Source organism: Nicotiana sylvestris, chromosome 12, assembly GCF_000393655.2.
Source record: "Nicotiana sylvestris chromosome 12, ASM39365v2, whole genome shotgun sequence".
NCBI lineage: Eukaryota > Viridiplantae > Streptophyta > Magnoliopsida > Solanales > Solanaceae > Nicotiana > Nicotiana sylvestris.
Window position 1 is genome coordinate 972,403 of NC_091068.1, and position 20,935 is coordinate 993,337.

Genomic DNA, 20,935 nt, shown 5'->3' on the forward strand with positions numbered 1-20,935 from the left:
ATGCCTACTAAGTCCTGTTGAAGCCAAATTGCCAAGTCCCCTCCCCGGAAATCTGAACCATTCAGTGAGTTGCGAATATTGTTCGGGTGCTCCCGGGCATGATACTGAGAAGTGTTGGAGGTTGAAGACTGCCATACAAGATCTTATTGACATAAATAGGATCGAGGTTCAGGCACCAGGGGCACCCAACATCAATGAAAATTCGTTACCGGTGCACTATGAAGCTCACATGATCGAATTAGTGCACGAGGGAGGGAAACCAAAAACACCCTCACAAACGGTAATGATGATTCGTGCCAGTACTAATGAAAAGTCGACCAGTGGAAAGGCAGTGGTACAGTCGGGAGAGGTATATGACAAGCCCTTTATGATAGCAGGGAAAGGGTCATCTATTACTGCGAAGAGGCCAGAGTCAGTCAGTGCAGTGTTGCAGGGAGTAGCAAACAAACCAAGGTTGGTAGTAAAAAGGGTCCATGTGGGACCAATTGCTATCAAGCCAGTCATACAGTTGCCGATGACAAGTGAGAAGGCTGTGCTGTGGAACTACAGTCAAGTGACGGTGACGCATAAGGGTAAGGAGGTTGTGGAAGACGTATGCGAAGCACAAGGGTTAACTCGATCGGGAAGGTGTTTTGCTCCCGCAGAGTTGAGAAGGGTCAATCCTGAAACAATAAAGAAACCTGTAACAGAGGAAGAAGCAGAGGAATATTTGAAGAAGATGAAGGCACATGATTACTCAATTATAGAGCAATTGAGAAAGACCCCAGCCCAGATTTCGTTGCTATCCTTGTTAATCCATTCAAACGATCACTGTCAGGCTTTAATGAAGATTCTGAACGAGGCCTATGTCCCGGACAAGCTCTCAGTAAACCATTTGGAGAAAGTAGCGCACAAGATCTTTGAAGTAAACCGAGTGACATTCTCTGACGATGAGTTACCAGTAGAGGGTACTGAACACAACAGAGCACTCTATCTGACGGTAAAGTGCGAAGAATCGGTGGTCACTCGAGCATTAATTGATAACGGGTCAAGTGCCAATATCTGTCCTTTGGCCACTCTCAACAAGCTAAAGGTTGCTGATGACAGGATCCACCAGAACAGTGTCTGCGTCCAAGGTTTTGATGGGGGCGGCATTAACACAGTAGGTGATATCGTACTGGAACTAACCATCGGCCCAGTCGAGTTCACCATGGAATTTCAAGTAATAGATGTGGCAGTGTCGTACAATCTTTTGTTGGGGCGACCATGGATCCATGCAGCTAATGCAGTGCCTTCTACGCTACATCAAGTGGTCAAATTTGAATGGGATAGACAAGAGATTGTGGTACACGGGGATGACAGCACACACGCCGCCAGTGATACTATTGTGCCCTTCATAGAAACCGACGATGATAAGGGCCCATGGGTTTATTAGGTTTTTGATGCAATCTCGGTGGACAAAATCCCTGAGGGCGAGGGCCTTCCACTTCCCAGAATCACAGCTACAACCGTCATGATAGCGTCAGAAATGTTGAATAGCGGGTTTGTACCAGGGAAAGGTCTGGGGGTTGATCTACAGGGAATGATCCAGCCAGTTTCTTTGCCCAAGAACCTGGGAACTTTTGGGTTGGGATTCAAGCCCACCGCAGCGGATGTGAAGCGAGCCTGCAAATTGAAGAAAAGAGTTTGGGTCCTTCCTAAACCAGTCCCACGCCTGTCCAAGTCATTTGTCAAAGCAGGGTGCAGAAAGTTGCCAGTCCCGGAAGTTCTTGGACCTCTGATGGGGCCAAACGAAGATTTGAATGAAAGTTTTGGAAGAGTGTTTGCCGACGTCAACATGATAGAAGCTGGAGAGGGTTCCAGTAAGGCAGACATACAGTTTGTGGGTCCCAAGGTCAAGGTCAACAATTGGATGGCTACTCCTCTTCCTACTTGGAGGGAGTCTTGGTAGTTGACTCTGATTTTCCTTTTCTGTTTTCTGGATTATTCTAGGGTTGTATTCCAGATCTCTTTTTATTATGTCGAATACAGTGTGAAACCTTGTTATCCCGTAATTCAATAAAATGAAGAGTTTATTTTTTATTTCTTATCTTTTTTTTTATTTATTTATTTTATTTATTTTAATTTTGCTTCTTTCGTTTCTTTCTCTGAACAGTTCTTTTCATACTGATTCTAATGACATGGCATGCACAACGGATCTTCAACCTAGTCTAAAAGATCAATCTGATTCCGAGCTAAACATACAAGAGGTCGATTATGATAATGAATCGGAATGCAATGAGGATGAAGCATTCGAGGAGATAAACAGAGAGTTGAGCTAGTTTGAAGAAAAATACAAACCCAACTTAAATGACACAGAAGCCATCAATTTAGGAGATACCAACGATATTAGAGAAACTAAAGTAAGGATCCACATTGCACCAAATATCAGGGAGGAATTGGTCAAAACACTTATTGAGTTCAAAGATGTTTTTGCATGGTCGTATGATGACATGCCGGGGTTAAGCACAGATTTAGTGGTTCACAAATTGCCCACTAACCCGGCATGCCCTCCCGTCAAGCAAAAATTGAGGAAATTTAAAACGGATATGAGTGTGAAGATTAAAGAAGAAGTAACCAAGCAGCTGCAAGCAAAGGTTATTCGTGTCACTCGATATCCTGATTGGTTGGCTAATGTGGTGCCGGTACCAAAGAAAGATGGAAGGATCAGGGTATGTGTCGATTACCGCAATCTGAATAGGGCAAGCCCTAAAGACAACTTTCCTTTACCCAACATCCATATCTTAATCGACAATTGTGCTGGTCGTGAGATCGGATCTTTTGTGGATTGCTATGCTGGGTATCATCAGATTCTGATGGATGAGGAAGACGCGGAAAAAACAGCCTTCATTGCGCTGTGGGGAACTTATTGATACCGGGTAATGCCATTTGGTTTGAAGAATGCTGGGGCAACGTACATGAGAGCAATGACCACTATGTTTCATGACATGATACACATAGAAATCGAAGTGTACGTAGACGATGTAATCATAAAGTCCAAGCATCAGGAAGACCACATAGCGGACCTAAGGAAGTTCTTTCAAAGACTTCGAAGGTATGATATTAAGCTCAACCCGGCCAAATGTGCATTTGGTGTTCCATCTGGGAAGCTTTTGGGATTCATTGTTAGTCGGCGAGGTATTGAACTGGATCCATCAAAAATCAAATCTATCCAAGAGTTGCCACCGCCGAAGAACAAGATAGAAGTAATGAGTTTGTTGGGAAGGTTGAATTACATCAGCAGATTTATTGCTCAACTCACAGCAACCTATGAACCCATTTTTCAGCTGTTGAAGAAGGATGCTGCAATAGGATGGACGACGGAATGCCAGGTGGCATTCGACCAGATCAAAAAATATTTATCAAATCCACCTGTATTGGTTCCCCCTGAGCCGGGAAGACCATTAATTCTTTATCTGACGGTCTTGGAGAATTCTTTTAGTTGCGTGTTGGGGCAACACGACGTTACGGGAAGAAAATAGTAAGCCATCTATTATCTCAGCAAGAAGTTTATAGTATATGAGGTTAAGTACACTCAACTCGAGAAGACATGTTGCGCCCTAACCTGGGTGGCCCAGAAGTTGAAAAATTATTTATCCTCATATACTACTTATCTCATTTCCCGTTTGGATCCGTTAAAGTATATTTTCCAAAAACCTATGCCCACAGGAAGGCTAGAAAAATGGCAAATATTACTCACGGAGTTCGATATCATCTATGTGATGAGGACAACCATGAAGGCCCAAGCGTTGGCAGATCACTTGGCTGAGAATCCTGTTAACGAGGAATACGAGCCGTTGAGGACGTATTTTCCCGACGAGGGGGTAATGCAGATAGATGAGTTGGAGTTACCTGAGGAACCCGGTTGGAAGCTCTTCTTTGATGGAGCCGCAAATGCGAAGGGAGTTGGAATAAGAGCAGTACTTATTTCTGAAACAGGACATCATTACCCTGTTACAGCTCAACTGCGTTTCTATTGTACCAACAACATGGCTGAGTATGAGGCATGCATTTTGGGTTTGCGATTAGCGGCAGACATAGATGTCCAGGACGTCTTGGTCTTGGGAGACTCGGACCTCCTGGTGCATCAAATTCAGGGTGAATGGGAAACACGGGATTTGAAGCTCATACTATATCGACAATGTTTGCACGATCTGAGCAAGCGATTTCGATCAGTAGAGTTCAGACACATCCCGAGAGTTCACAATGAGGTTGTTGATGCATTGGCCACTTTAGCATCAATGTTTCACCACCCAGACAAAATTCATGTTGACCCGTTGCACATCCAGGTTCACGATCAGCATGCCTATTGCAACATGATAGAGGAAGAAGTGGATGGTGAGCCATGGTTTTATGACGTCAAAGAGTATCTCAGGATGGGGATATACCCGGAGCAGGCCACCGGAGACAAAAAAAGAGCCATTCGGCGATTGTCTAGTGGATTCTTCCTCAGTGGAGGAGTGTTATATAAGAGAACCCCAGATTTGGGATTGCTGAGATGTATAGACGTCAGTCAAGCCACGACGGTTATGACAGAGGTACATGCTGGAGTTTGTGGGGACCATATGAGCGGATATGTATTGGTGAAGAAGATTCTTCAGGCAGGGTATTATTGGCTCACCATGGAGCATGATTGCATCAAATTCGTGCGGAAATGTCATCAGTGTCAAATACACGGCGATCTGATTCATTCTCCACCAGCGGAATTGCACACAATGTTAGCACCATGGCCATTTGTGGCATGGGGGATGGACGTCATTGGGCCTATTGAGCCGGCAGCTTCGAACGGTCACAGGTTCATTCTGGTGACCATCGATTATTTTACTAAGTGGGTTGAAGCCAAAACTTTCAAGTCAGTAACCAAAAAGGCAGTGGTGGATTTTGTCCATTCCCATATCATCTGTAGATTTGGGATCCCGAAAGTGATAATCACGGACAATTGTGCTAATCTTAACAGCAGTTTGATGAGAGAAGTATGCGAACAGTTTAAGATTACACACCGTAATTCCACACCATATCGTTCCAAGGAAAATGGAGTTGTTGAAGTAGCCAACAAGAACATCAAGAAGATACTGAGGAAGATGGTAGAAGGAACCAGACAATGGCATGAAAAATTACCATTTGCATTGTTGGGTTATCGCACTACCGTTCGGACTTCAGTAGGTGCAACCCCTTATTTGTTGGTGTATGGAACTGAAGCAGTGATACCGGCGGAAGTGGAAATTCCATCCCTTCGGATTGTCGCCGAGGCTGAGATTGATGATGATGAGTGGGTCAAAACCCGTTTGGAACAGTTGAGCTTGATTGATGAAAAGAGATTGGCAGCTATGTGTCATGGCCAGTTATATCAAAGGAGAATGGCAAGAGCCTACAACAAGAGGGTGCGCCCCAGAAAATTTGAAGTGGGGAAACAAGTGTTGAAACGAATCCTGCCACACCAAACGGAAGCAAAGGGCAAGTTCGCCCCGAATTGGCAAGGACCATTCATTGTAACCAGAGTATTGTTCAATGGCGCTCTATGTAACGGATATCGAAGGAAAATGCGTCGACATGGCTATTAATTCCGACGTAGTTAAGAGATATTATGTATGATCTCTTTGATTGTAATTGACATTTGTTTGTGGTTGGCATTTATCGGAGAATGAAATGACGGAGGCAATTCTTTCTTCTATCAAAACACTTTAACCTTTGCTTACCCTTTTGAGCCTTATTTATTCTTTCACATCCCTCTTTTGGAATCGTTAATTAAAATAAAAGATAAAAAGAGAGAAAAACAATATAAAGACAAAAGAAAAATCACAAAAAAAAACAAAGAACGGGGGAACTACGTTTGACCTGATTCCTCAAAGAAGGATACGTAGGCGCCTCACGGCTCGGTCATAGTGTAACAAAAATAAGAATCCCCAAGCAAGAAAACTGGGGCAGAAGTTATGTTTATAATTTTGGGAAAGGAAGTTTGATTCCAAGAGTTGTAATGTTTTACCCGTCAAAATTATTTTGAGCCTTTTGATGCCCATTTTCCCTTTTTTATCCATACACAAAAAAACCATATTGATGTCCAAAAAAGACCTCCCGATCAGTATTCGAGAAGTGCCAAGTTCATGCACGTGGAAGTCGGGAACAACACTCTGATCCCCAGAAGAGAAGAGGATCATAAACTAGAAATGAATTGATATCCGAGAGAATCCCCAACAAAGAGCGTCGTATCGACACGCTCCAATCCCCAGCTGAAAAATAAAATAAAATGAGAGAGTCGTATTGGTGAAAACCTTCACAGGCACCATAAGGCGACGAGAGTTGAGAGAAATGAGAGTCTTATTAGTGAAAACCTCTCGAAGGGCGCTATGAGACGACAAGGCGAGATTGGCGGAAAGGGTCCGCCTTTGGCAAAAGTCGAATATTCATTTATCCCCAGCGAGATGAGGCCATCCGAAAGATTGATCGATACAAATAGACTAGGTTGATCGATCCGGAATGCACGACATGATCGTTGGGATTGGTTATATCATTCAGATAAGTTCTTTTCTTTTCTTTTTCCCCAGCGTTTGTTCAGAAAGGCTTCTTTTTCTATCTGTAAAATTATCACTCTTTCATTTCTTGGTTTAAAAGATTTTATTTCCCCCCAACTTCATTTTTGAAAAGGATTTTCAGAGTTTACTACCAATTGTCAAAATGGTGCAAGGCGAAATACGAAAGGGACAAGCCAAAGATAAGGCGACAAAACGAAAAGAAGTTTGTCGCAAGACCAAATGAGGAATGGGTCTAGATCCTAAGAGGCCCAAATTTCCAAGGGAAGTTATGGATCAAATTCCAAGATGATCCGCAGCAGATTTGCGAGATACAGGGACAAGTCCGACAGATTCTCTATTAAGCTCCACAATGGTCGGACGACACGGAGTGGGGAAGGAAGGGAAACGACAACCGTCCCCAGCGGGAATATCAGCCCCAACAATCAATATTCTCCCCAACAAGTTTTATAGCCATGCAAGGAAAAGAAAAGGGAAAAACCATCCTCAGCAGAAGTGGCACGACCACTCGCCCCATGTTAAACTAACAAATTTTTCTTTGATTTGAAACAGGGAAAAGAAATAATATTGACCGCAGGAAGACAGAGTCACAAAGCAGATTATCAAACTGGGGCAGAAAATTTTCTCTCATTACAAAATATTTCTCTCAATAAGAAGTTGTTGAAGTCAGGAGCCCGCCTGGAGAATGGAGGCTGATTCATTTTTAGGAAAGTTGTCAAAGTTTCCTGAAGAATGGAGGTGATAAAATTTAAGAAGTTGAAGAAGTCAGGAGCCCGCCTGGAGAATGGAGGTGATAAATTTTTGGAAAAAAAAAAGTTGTTGAAGTCAGGAGTCCGCCTGGAGAATGGAGGCTAAAATATTTTTAGGAAAGTTGTAGAAGTCAGGAGCCCGCCTAGAGAATGGAAGCTGATTTATTTTAAGAAGTTGTCGAAGTCAGGAGCCCGCCTGGAGAATGGAGGTGATAAAATTTAAGAAGTTGAAGAAGTCAGGAGCCCGCCTGGAGAATGGAGGTGATAGAATTTAGGAAAGTTGTAGAAGTCAGGAGCCCGCCTGGAGAACGAAGGCTAAATTATTTTTAGAAAAGTTGTAGAAGTCAGGAGCCCGCCTGGAGAATGGAGGTGATTTATTTTAAGAAGTTGTCGAAGTCAGGAGCCCGCCTGGAGAATGGAGGTGATAGAATTTAGGAAAGTTGTAGAAGTTAGGAGCCCGACAGGAGAACAGAGGCTAAATTATTTTGAGAAAAGTTGTTGAAGTCAGGAGCCCGCCTGGAGAATGGAGGCTGAATTAAATTTTGAGAAAGTTGATGAAGTCAGGAGCCCGCCTGGAGAATGAAGGTTGAATTAAAAGAAAAGTTGTTGAAGTCAGGAGCCCGCCTGGAGAATGGAGGCTAAATTATTTTGAGAAAAGTTGTTGAAGCCAGGAGCCCGCCTGGAGAATGGAGGTTGAAATTATTTTGAGAAAAGTTGTTGAAGTCGGGAGCCCGCCTGGAGAATGGAGGATAAATTATTTTGAGAAAAGTTGTTGAAGTCAGGAGCCCGCCTGGAGAATGGAGGCTAAATTATTTTGAGAAAAGTTGTTGAAGTCAGGAGCCCGCCTGGAGAACGGAGGCTAAATTATTTTGAGAAAAGTTGTTGAAGTCAGGAGCCCGCCTGGAGAATGGAGGCTGAATTAAATTTTGAGAAAGTTGTTGAAGTCAGGATCCCACCTGTAGAACGGAGGTTGTTATATGTTGAAGATTCATGAGCCCGCCTGTAGAACGGAGGTTGTTATATGTTGAAGATTGATGAAGTCAGGAGCCCGCCTGTAGAACGAAGGTTGTTAAACTGAAAAAAGATGAAGTCAGGAGCCCGCCTGTAGAACGGAGGTTGTTGTATGTCTAAGATGAAGAAGTCAGGAGCCCGCCTGTAGAACGGAGGTTGTTATATGTTGAAAAGTGAAGAAGTCAGGAGCCCGCCTGTAGAACGGAGGTTGTTATGTGTTGAAAAATGAAAAAGTCAGGAGCCCTCCTGTAGAACAGAAAAATATCTTACAAGATCAAGCAGTAACCTACCGGAAGGCAGAGGGTTACAACAAAAATCCCCAGCAGAATGGAGAAAGCCGCATCCTCAATGGACAGAACAAAATGATGAATACTGGTATTCGGAAAAGCAAAAGGCCAGTGTCATCACCAGCAATCGTCAGAAAAAAGAAGCACTGGAAGAAACACCAGCCGACAAGAAAGCGAGACAGCAAGAACAAGTTTGAAGATAGATAAAATCTTGTGATCCGTAGTCTAGTCTAGCATCTTGTTTTCTTTTTAGCACGGTGTAACAAGGAGACCGGTAGAGCAGCAGTAACAGCATACAACATCAGTAGCAGCAAACATTACAGTCACATGGTAGTCCCAGCTACCAAAACTTCCCGAACTACATTAACCTGATTCCCTTTTAGCCAGGGATATGTAGGAGACCTTTGAAGCAAAGGTTCAGTTAAATCTTTTTTTCAAAAAATGCTTCACACGGAGTACTCCCACAGGACAAAAATCACTCGTATCCGCTCACTTTATCTTTGCGCGAAAGCTCTTTGTGCTTTCGGACAAAGAGGGGTAGCTGTGAGCACGTGATTTTTGCTTCACGGAAATTGCTCCAAAAGAAATCAAAAAATAAAACAAAATCCATCTGTGTACGATTTTTAGAATTTACGTGACATTTTGGTAATTATTTGGTCCGTAAATGCTTGCCGTTGTTGTGATTGATATAAATATATATATGTATAAATACATGTTGCATGCGCATTCAAGATTTAATTGTGCATTGTGGAGTCAATTAAACCAAGTTTTATTTTAAAAGAAAGAAAATCACAAAAATATGCATTTTTGTTGTGTATTGTCATTTATGTGTGTCGCGGTGTAATTTTATTTTTAATTAAATATTTGACCTTGTGTGTTAATTGTTGTTAAGGTTTAACATTGTTGTAGGTTAATTTTGGTTTTACAAAAATTATTTTAGAATTTTGTTGATTGTTAATTAAAGTAGAAAAAGAAAAAGAGTTGAAAATAGTAAGAATACTCGGTTTGGGCCAAGAAATTAAAATAAAAATAGGCCCAAACGAGCTGGCCCAATGAATTAAACTGGTCCGTCTCCTCAGAGGTGCCCGAACGACACTGTTTCTGTTCCAGTTGAGCAGGGCCGTTGATCTCAAATGGATCAACGGCCAGGATCACATCCCCTAGACTCGTTGACCTGACCCGATCCATTCCGATATCCGGTTTCACCCACCACTACGTCCAAACGACGTCGCCCCCTTTCAGTGAATAGATCCTGGCCATCGATCTCACCTGATCCAACGGCCAGGATCTAAACCCCTAAGTCGTATATAAGCCCAACCCTGTTACCCCGCCCCCTATCCAAACACCCCCCTGGTTTCATCGTCTCTCTCAGAGACGATCCCAAACACCCCCAAACCCTAGCAGCCGCCATAGCTCCCCTTCAACGTAAACCCGGCGGCAACGACGCCACCGGTCACCATAGCTACACCACTGAACCTACAAACCACCCTGAACACGAATCCCTGGTCACTTAACTTCGAATCATCTCCAGTGTTCTCGAATCTTCGATCAAAGATTCGAGCCAAAACCCTAAACCACCTAATGAGTCCCAAATTCACACCAACCACTCCCCTGACATCCCTCATACCCTAATCAACGTTGGTTTCGTTCGAATCTAGGTAGAACTCTTCGAACCACAAATCCGAGCTCAAGAACCCTAAAAATCGAATCCATGGGGGTCCATCCAAATCAACAACAGGTTGGGGTCTAATAGACCTTAATCGAGGTGTTCTCAGTCGAGAACACTTCGATTAAAGTCCATTCGACCTCAAAAAAGGTCGAGTCCGGTTCGATCCTGGGTCATTTGTTGTCCTACGGGCATTAAGGTATTCTCTTCTGTCTTCTGCTTTATTAGGATTCTGATAATTTTTGTTTGTTTTCCTGTTTGATTGTTCTTCCGTTGTTCTTTTAGTTCCACCCGTCTTCAGTAAACCTTTCATTTGGTCAATTCCTTCGTGTTTGTTGTTATCCTTTGTGTACATATAGTTGATTAAATAAATGTCGCCAACTGATTATCATACTAGCCTATTCCTCTTGTCCATATTGAGACTAGTATCAATGTGCCTAATCAGTAGTGTTTCGATTTTAGTCTGCCTGCTCACCTGCCCCCTGATCAATTGAGTATGAGTTGGTCAGGATTAGTTTCCAATATGGCCAACTCACACCATCTGATTAGCACCCCTGTTGGATTAAATTCGAGCCATTGGTTAAGCCTAAACTGAGAATTAAACATAGCTGTAATACCCTGAGTATTCAACCAGAAATCAGTCTTAAGGTGCAAGCTTATATAGGCTGTGATTCTAACTTCTGAGTTTAGGGTTAGACAGTAATAACAGTGGATTAAAAGGGTAAGTTTGGTAAGTCTAAAAGGGTCTCAAAAGGCCCTGAGCTCAAGTCTGCCCAGTTGTTAATAACTAACCTTATTTAGTTGTTAATGGGGAACCAAACAGTGGAGCATGGGGGCTGACTAATAATACTTTAATCACTCATACCTCTTGAATAAAATAAAAGGACAAGCATGGGGAACAATATAACTGGCATCAAGAAAAGACATTTAGGCATGGGAAACTAAGGGGTATGAGCAGGAAAAGGCTGAAGGAATCAAGGCAGCCTGGGGCCTGCCATTTCTGCCTATAAATAGGCTCATTTAGAACAAGAAAAGGGATGGAAGATTATTAAGTGTCCAGAGAAAAAAAAAGAGCAAAAACGAGGCTGGTTTTTCCACCTTGGAGAGGTCAGTTTAGTTTTGAGAGCATAGGCTGGTTTTTCTGATCCTAAGAGACCAAAGAGAGATTGAAAGAAGAGAAATTTGCTTTACTTTTACTGTTGAAATCAGTATTCACCTCTGTTACTGTTGCATTGAGAGTTGTGGAAATTTGCTGAAAGTCTGTTGGTCCATCTTCTGTTGCAAACTCAAGTTTTGGTCATATTGTGGTGGTTTATATTGCTGTTGGGGCATTTGGGTTGTATTCTTGAATTTTCTGGTGCATTTGGTGTCGCTGCGTGGCATTTTCTGAAGCTACTGTTGGGTTTTAATCTACTGTTGGGTTTATTTTTGGCTGCTGCTGTGTTGCTGAATTTGTTGTTGTGCCATTGCAACTGTTGCTGACTTCTTTCTCTACTCTGTTTCTATTCTTCTATCAGGTACACGCCTTTACCATGGCTGTTGTAAGCCGGAAAAATGTGAAGCATGAATGCATATGAAAATTGAAGTCGAAATGAAAACCAGAAAAGCAATCTGTTTTGTTTTGTCGTTACTGTTTTGTTTAGTCACTTAAGGCATTACTGAATCTGTAATTTGTAAAAATATAGTTTCATCATTCTAGTTGTCTATGAGGGACTGTAGAAAACTGCTATGCGTTAGATAGTGTGTTGGAATAACGTAGTGTAGCTCGTATTCAAACAGAACTTGATCATGTAATGGATGTTTGGGTATAACTTCCGATAATTTGCAAAATGACACTTGTGGTTTGATCCCTGAAATAGCTAGTAAGTTGTTAACTAATCTCAGATTATAGCATGATGGTTTGAGTTCTTGGTCAATTAGGTCGGAGCATTAATCTTACCCTCAATTGTTACTCAAAAAAGGGTACTGTAACGCTTTAAGGAAAAAGAAGCATAATTGTAAGTCTAAAATTGCTAGTTAAGGTAGCAAGCAAGGATAGGCAACTAATCAAATCTGCAAAAGTTATTAAAGGGCCCGGACTTTTCAAGCATGTGAACTAATTAGGACTTTGTCTTCTTTCATGTTTAGAGACAAATTTAATAGAAAACCTTAGCCACTTTTAGGATTGCCTTTTAATAATAAGAATGAGACGAGCCTCGCCGAAAAAAAAATCAAAATCGCGGGGCCCTCAGTAAATATTTGTTTTAAAATTACTTAGACTCCGGGATGGATCGTTTAGCAAAATTTCACAGACCTACCAAAATCAATGGTGCGTTAGTCGCTTTAGGCGCGCATTTAATAATGTTATCTTCTTAAACTCGGGTGCGTATTTCATGCGACCCAAATTCAAATCCCAAAACATTGAATAAACTGTGTTCCGGATTGCGGGTGCATTTCATGTGACGCAGTCTAAAGACATGTTTTTAGACGATCTTCACATTCTTTTTTTTTTAAAAAAAATATAATAATAAAAGCGGTAAAGAGTTAAAACTTGAACAAGAGCGCATAATTGTATAAAATCAGATAAACAAGCCGAATATGACAGTTGAGCGACCGTGCTAGAACCACGGAGCTCGGGAATGCCTAACACCTTCTCCCGGGTTAACAGAATTCCTTATCCGGATTTCTGTTTCGCAGACTGTAATATGGAGTCATTCTTTTCCTCGATTCGGGATTAAATTGGTGACTTGGGACACCCTAAATCTCCCAAGTGGCGACTTCTGAAATAAATAAACAAATCCCGTTTCGATTGTCCTTCAATTGGAAAAAACTCCTTCACCCCTCGCGGGGGCGGAAAAAGGAGGTGTGACAATGTCCACGCAATATTGATGAATTCGGGCAACAGGATCTAAATCGCCTAAAATTTTGTGGGGCCTATCAAAAACGACCTAATGAACAGTAGACATCGCTTCACCATGGTTTATTTTTTGGCATTTTAGGGCCATAAAACCGGAATCCAAGACGATTTCCAGTTATTCATGTGCTAATGTCCACGCTATCTACTTGAATTCAAGTAACGGGCTTCAAATCGCCTAAAATTTTGTGGGCCCATAAAAAACGATCTAATGAAAAACAATCATTGCTTCGCCGTGATTATTCCTTTTTTTAGCATTTTAGGGCCACAAAACAGGAATTCATAACGATTTCTAATTTTCTGTGTGCTAATGTTCATGCCATCTTCATGAATTAGGGCAACGCGCTCTGAATCACCTAATTTTTTGGGTCCATCAGAAACGACCTAATAAAAGTAGTCATTGCTTCGCCGTGATTGTTCCTAGTTTTTGGCATTTTTGGCCGTAAAACAGGAATCCAATACGATTTCTATTTTTTTGTGTGCTAATATCCACGACATCTTTATGAATTCGGGCGACGGTCTCCGAATTGCAAATATTTGTAGGCCTATCAGAAACGACCTAATGAACAATAGTCACTACTTTGCCATAACATATCCTTGCTTTTTGGCATTTTAGGGCTCTAAAATAGGAATTCAGAACGATTTTTAATTTTTCATGTGTTAGTGTCCTTGCCATCTTCATGAATTCGGGAGACACGCTTTGAATCGCCTGAATTTTTTTGGGCCATCAAAAATGACTTAATAAAAAATAGTCATCGCTTCGCCATGATTTTCTTTATTTTTAGTATTTTAGGGACATAAAACAAGAATCTAAGATAATTTTTTTATTTTTGTATGCTAATGTCCATGTTATCTTCATGAAATTGGGCGACAGTTTCCGAATCACAAATATTTGTGGGCACATAAAAAGGACTTAATGAACAATAGTCATCGCTTAGCCATCACCATTCCTCTTATTTGGCATTTTAGGTCCATAAAGCGGGAATTCAGGATGATTTTCAATTTTACGTATGCTAATGTCCACGCAATTTTGATGAATTCGGGCAACGGACGCCGAATCGCCTAAAATTTTATGGGCCTATAATAAATGACCTAATGAACAATAGCAATTGCTTCGCCATGACTGTTCCTTATTTTTGGTATTTTAGAGCTATAAAACAGGAATTTATGTTGATTTAAAATTGTTTGTGTGCTAATGTCCATGTTATCTTCATGAATTTGAGCGATGAGCTGCGAATTACCTTAAATTTTGTGGGCCAATTAGAAATGACCAAATGAAGCAAAAGTCATTGCTTCGTCTAGACGGTTCCTTATTTCTTACCATTTTAGGGCCATTAAATAGGAATTCAAGATGATTTCTAATTTTTCGTGTGCTAATGTCTACACCATATTTTTGAATTATGGAGACGAGTTCTAAATTGCCTAAATGTTTTGGGCCCATGTAGCCCAGGCCATCTGCATGCATCCAGGCGACCGGACCCGAATCACCTAAAGTTTTGTCGGGCCATAAAAATCGACCTAAGGAACAATAGTCATTAATTCGCCATGATCATCCTCGGTTTTTGGCGTTTTAGGGCCATAAAACTGGAATTTCACCTGGTATCCGTATTTTCATGTGTCACCATCTGCATGCATCCGACGACCGGATCCGAATCACCTAAAATTTTTGTCGGCCCATCAAAAACATCCTAAGGAATAATAGTTATCTCTTTGCTATGACCTTTCCTTATTTTTTGACTTTAAAGCTATAAAACTGGAATTCCCTTCGATTATCAAATTTTAGTGTGCCCAACTACATGCATCTGGGCGACCGGACTCGAATCGCCTAAATTTTGTCGCCTATCAAAAATGACCAAAGGAATAATCATCGTTTCACCATGATCGTTCCTCAATTTTAGGAGTTTTAGGGACATAAAACTAGAGTTTTACTCGATTCTAAGATTATCGTGTGTTATAGCCTACACCGTATACATGATACCAGGCGACCGGACCCGAATCGCCGTAAATTTTGTAGTCCCATAAAAAATGACCTAAGAAATAATAGTCATCGCTTAGCCATGAATATTCCTAGTTTTTTGGTGTTTAAAGGCCATAAAACTGAAATTCCATCCGATTCTCGTGTGCTATAACCAACGTCATCTACATGCATCCGGGTGACCGGACTCGAATCACCTAAAATTTGGCCGACCCATAAAAATTGACCTAAAGAACATTAATCATCGCTTCACCATGACCGTTCCTCATTTTTTGGCATTTTAGGGCCACAAACTGGAATTCCGCCTAATTACCAGATTTTTGTGCCCAGCCATCTGCATGTATCCGAGCGTAAGGAACAGTGGTCGATGCGAAGGAACAGTGGTCGTCGCATCGCTTTGACCATTCAACCTTTTTGGAGTTTTAAGTCCATAAATATGGAATTCTACACAATTTCTTGATTTTTGTATACTATATATATCCCACACCATCCACATGCATCCGGGTGATCGTACCCAAAAATCGCCTAAAATTTTGCTGACCCATCAAAAAAGACCTAAGAAACAATAGTCATCGCTTAGCCACGACTATCCCTCCTTTTTTGGCCTTTTAGGTCCATAAAATAAGAATTCCACCGATTCCCCGATTTTCATGTGCTATAGCCCATGCCATATGCATGCAAATGGGCGAGCGGACCCGAATCGCCCAAAGAATTTTCGGCCCATAAACAATGACCTCTAAGGAATAATATTCATCGCTTCACCATGATCATTACTTGTTTTTGGCGTTTTAGGGACATAAGACTGGAATTCTACCCGATTATCAGATTTTCGTATTCTATAGCCCACGCCATCTGCATGTATCCAGACTACCGGACCCGAATTGCCTAAAATTTTGTCGGCCCATAAAAAATGACCTAAGGAACAATAGTCATAGATTTGCTATGATCATTCCTCTTTTTGATATTTTAGGGCCATAAATCTAGAATTCTACTCGATTCTAAAACTTTCGTCTGCTATAGACCACACTATCTGCATACATCCATACGACCGGACCCGAATCTCTAAAAAAATTTACGACCCTTCAACAATGACCTAAGAAAAAATAGTCATCGCTTAGCCAAAACCGTTCCTCGTTCTTTGGCGTTTTAGGGCCAAAAAACTGGAATTCCGCTTGATTCCCAAATTTTCGTGTGCTACAGCCCACACCTTCTGCATGAGCACGAGCGCCCGGACCCAGATCATCTAAAAGTTTGCCAGACAATCAAAAACAACCTTAGTAACAATACTTACCACCTCTCCATGACAGTTACATGTTTTTTTCGCATTTTAGAGACATAAAAAATAAATTCTGCCTCATTTCCAGATTTTCGTATGCGACAGCTCACGCCTTCTGCGTGGACCTGGGTGGCTAGACTCGAATCGCCTAAAATTTTGTCAGATCATCCAAAACGACTTAAGGAATAATAGTCACCGCATCTCCATGTTTGTTCCTCATTTTTTGGCGTTTTAGGGCCATAAATTTGAATTTTTACCCGATTTGTAGATTTTTGTGCGCTATAGCCCACGCCTTCTGATGGGAGCGGAAGGCCAAACCCGAATTGCCTAAAATTATGTCGGACAATCACAAACGATCAAAGGAATAATAGTCAAAGTCTCGTCATGACCTTTCCTCGTCTTTTGGCGTTTTAGGGCCATAAAGTTGGAAGTTCGTCCGATTCCGAGATTTTCATGTGTTATAGGCCGCGACTTCTGCATGGGCCTGGGCGGCTGGACCTGAATCACCTAAAATTTTGTTGGACCATAAAAAATTACCTAAGGAACAATAGTCACCGCCTCTCTATAATCATTCCTTATTTTTGGCATTTTACGGCCATAAAACTGAAATTCCTCCCGCCTTCTACATGGAACCAGACTGCGAAAGAAAGATCGACTACAATTTTGCCTACCCATCAAAAACGACCTAAGGAACACTGCCTTGCCATGACCATTATGCATTTTTTGATGTTTTAGGGAAATAAAACTAGTATTTTGCCTGATTCCCAAAATTTCTTGTATTATAGCTCATGCCTTCTACATGGGCCCAGTTGGTCGGACCCGGATTGGCTAAAATTTTATTGAACCATCAAAAATGACCTAAGGAATAATATTCATCGCCTCTCCATGACTGTTACTTATTTTTTTAGCATTTTAGGACTATAAATCAGGAATTCTGCCTGATTTTTATATTTTCGTCTGATATAGCCCATGTGTTCTCCATGGGCCCCAGCGCCCAGACCCAGATTGATTAAAAAAAAAACTGGACCATAAAAAACGACCTACGGAATAATACTCACCACCTAGCCATGACTGTTACTCATTTTTTGGCGTATTAGGACCATAAAACTAGAATTCCGCTCGATTTCCAGATTTTCGTGAAGTATATAGCCCACACCTTTTGCATGGGCCAAGACGGACAAACGCGGATCGCCTAAAAATTTTCTGAACCATAAAAAATAATCTAAGGAACAATAGTCACCGTTTCTCCATGACTGTTACTCATTTTCTTGCGTTTTAAAGCCATAAAATTGGAATTCTGCCCAATTTACAAATTTTCATATGCATTAGCCCACGCCTTCTGCATGAGCCTGGACGGTCGGACCCGGATCACCTAAAAATTTTCTAGACTATCGAAAATTACCTAAAGAATAATAGTCACTCCCTCTCCATGACTCTTCCTTGTATGTTGGGATTTCGCCCGATTCTCCAATTTTCGTTTGCTATAGCCCACGTCATCTGCATGGGCCCGGATGGTCGGACCCGGATTGCCTAAAAGTTTGCCAGACGATCAAAAATGACCAAAGGAACATTTGTCACCGCCTCTCCATGACCATTCCTCATTTTTTGATGATTTAGGGTCATAAAACTATAATTTCGTCCAATTCTCAGATTTTCGTGTTGTTGTAGCCCATGCCTTCATCGGACCCGGATCACCGATAATTTTGTCGGACCATAATAAATGACCCGACGATAAATAAAAACTGCCTCACCATGACCTCCTCATTTTTTAGCATTTTAGGGTCATAAAATTGGAGTTTCGCCTGATTCCTAGAGTTTCGGTTTGCTGTAGCCCTCACCTTCTGCATGGGCCCGAGCTGCCAAGCCTAGAACGCCCGAAATTTTACAAGACAATCAAAAACAACCTAAGGAATAATAGTCATGTCTCGTCATGACCGTTCCTCTTTTTTGTGGATTCGGGCCACAAGACTAGAATTCTGCCCGACTCTAAGATTTTCATATACTATAGTCCACGTCTTCTATATGGGCTCGGGTGGCCGAACCCGGATCGTCTAAAATTTTGCCAGATCATCAAAAATGACTAAAAATAATTGACACCACCTCACCATGAACGTTCCTTATTTTTGGCGTTTTAGGGCCATAAAACTAGAATTCTATCTGATTCCCATATTTTCATGTGCTATAGCCCGTGCCTACTGCATGGTACCGAGTGAACGATCCCGGATCGCCTAAAATTTTACTGAACCATCAAAAATTACCTACGAAAAATATTCACCATCTTGTCATGACCATTACTCATTTTTTTGGCGTTTTAGGACCATAAAATTTGAATTCCGCTTGATTCCTAGTTTTTTATGTGCCATAAACCACGCCTTATGTATGGGTCCGGGCGGCCGCATACGAATAGCGTAAAATTTTGATGAACCATAAAAAATATTCTAAGGAACAACAGTCATTGTCTCTCCATTATCTTTCCTTATTTTTCTGGCGATTTAGGGTCATAAAACTGGAATTTCACCCGATTCTTAGATTTTCGTGTGTTGTAGCCCACGCCTCATGTATGGGCCCAAGAGGCCGAGCCCGGATCGATTAAAATTTGTCGGACCATCAAAAATGACCTAAGGAGCAATAGTCACTGCCTCGCCATGATTATTCCTCGTTTTTGGCATTTTAGGGCTGTAAAGATAGAATTCTGTCTGATTTCCAGATTTTCATATGATATAACCCACGCCTTCTACATAGGTCCGGGTGACCGGACCTAGATTACCTAAAATTTTGCTGGACCATAAAAAATGATCTATAGAACATTAGTCACCGCCTCGCCATGACCGTTCATCGTTTTTTGCGTGTTAGGTTCATAAAATAGAATTTTGCTCGATTCCTAGATTTTCGTGTGTTATAGCCCACACCTTCTGTATGGGCCTGGATGGCTGGACCCGAATCACCTTAAATTTTGTTAAACCTTAAAAAACTACCTAAATAATAATATTCACTGCCTCTCCATGATCTCTACTCGTTTTTTGGCGTTTTAGGGCCATATAACTAGAATTTCGCCTGATTCCCAATTTTTCATATGCTATATATTCTACGCCTTTTGTATGGGCCCGAGCGGCCAGACCCAGATCTCTTGAAATTTTTTGGAACCATCAAAAATGACCTAAGGAACAATAGTCGCCGCCTCACCATGACCGTTCCTCATTTTTTAGCGCTCTAGGGTTATAAAACTGGAATTCCGCCCGATTTCCAAATTTTTGTGTGTTATTACTCACACCTTTTGTATGAGCCTGAACGGCCGGATCCGGATCGCCTAAAGATTTGCCGGACCATCAAAAATGACCTAAGGAACAATTGTAACCACCTCGCTATGACTGTTTCTTGTTTTTTGCATTTTAGAGCCATAAAACTGAAATTCTGCCCAATTTCGAGATTTTTGTGTGCTATGGCCCACGCCTTCTGCATGGGCCCGGGTGGCCGGATTAAAATTATTTTCGACTGTCAAATATGACCTAAGGAATAATAGTTATCGCCTCGCCATGACCGTCTTTGGCGATTTAGGGCCATAAAACTAGAATTTCGTTTGATTCTTAGATTTTCATGTGCTATAGCCCACGCCTTCTACAAGAGCTGGGGCAGTCGGACCCGAATCACTTATATTTTTGCCGATCCTTAAAAAATGACCTAAGGAACAATAGTCACTACTTCACTATGATTGTTCCTCATTTTTGGTATTTTAGGGTCATAAAATTATAATTCGGTCTGATTCTCAGATGTTTGTATGCTATAGCCCACCACATTTGCATGTATCCAGGAAACTGAACCCGAATTACCTAAACTTTTGTCGGCCCATAAAAAACGACCCAAGGAATAATAGTCATTGTTTTGCCATGATCGTTCCTTGTTTTTGGCATTTTAGGACAAAAAATAAATTTCATCCGATTCTCAAATTTTTGTGTGTTATATAGTCCACACCATTTGCATGCATCCGGGCGACTGGACCCGAATAGCCTAAAATTTTACCTGCCCATAAAAAATGACCTAAGAATCAATACTCATCGCTTCGCCATGACCGTTCTTTATTTTTAGCGTTTTAGGGCCAAACAATTAGAATTTCGCCCAATTCCCAAATATTCGTGTGTTATAGCCCACGACATCTGCATACATCCAGGTGACCGGACCCGAATCCCTTAGAATTTTACATGCCCATAAAAATGATCTAAGGAACAATAGTCATTGTTTCGCTATGACCGTTCCTCTTTTTTGCGTTTTAGGGCTATAAAAATTAGAATTCCGTCCGATTTTCAGATTTTTGTATGCTATACCCCACCTTATCTTCATACATCCGGGAGGCCGGTCCCGAATCCCCTAAAAAAAATTCGGTCCATCAAAATGACCTAAGGAAATTTAGTCATCACTTCTCCATGACCGCTCCTCATATTTTGGTATTTTAGGGCCATAAAACTGGAATTTTGCCCGATTTTCGGATTTTATATGTTATAGCTCATGCCATCTGTATACGTATGGGCGACCAGACCG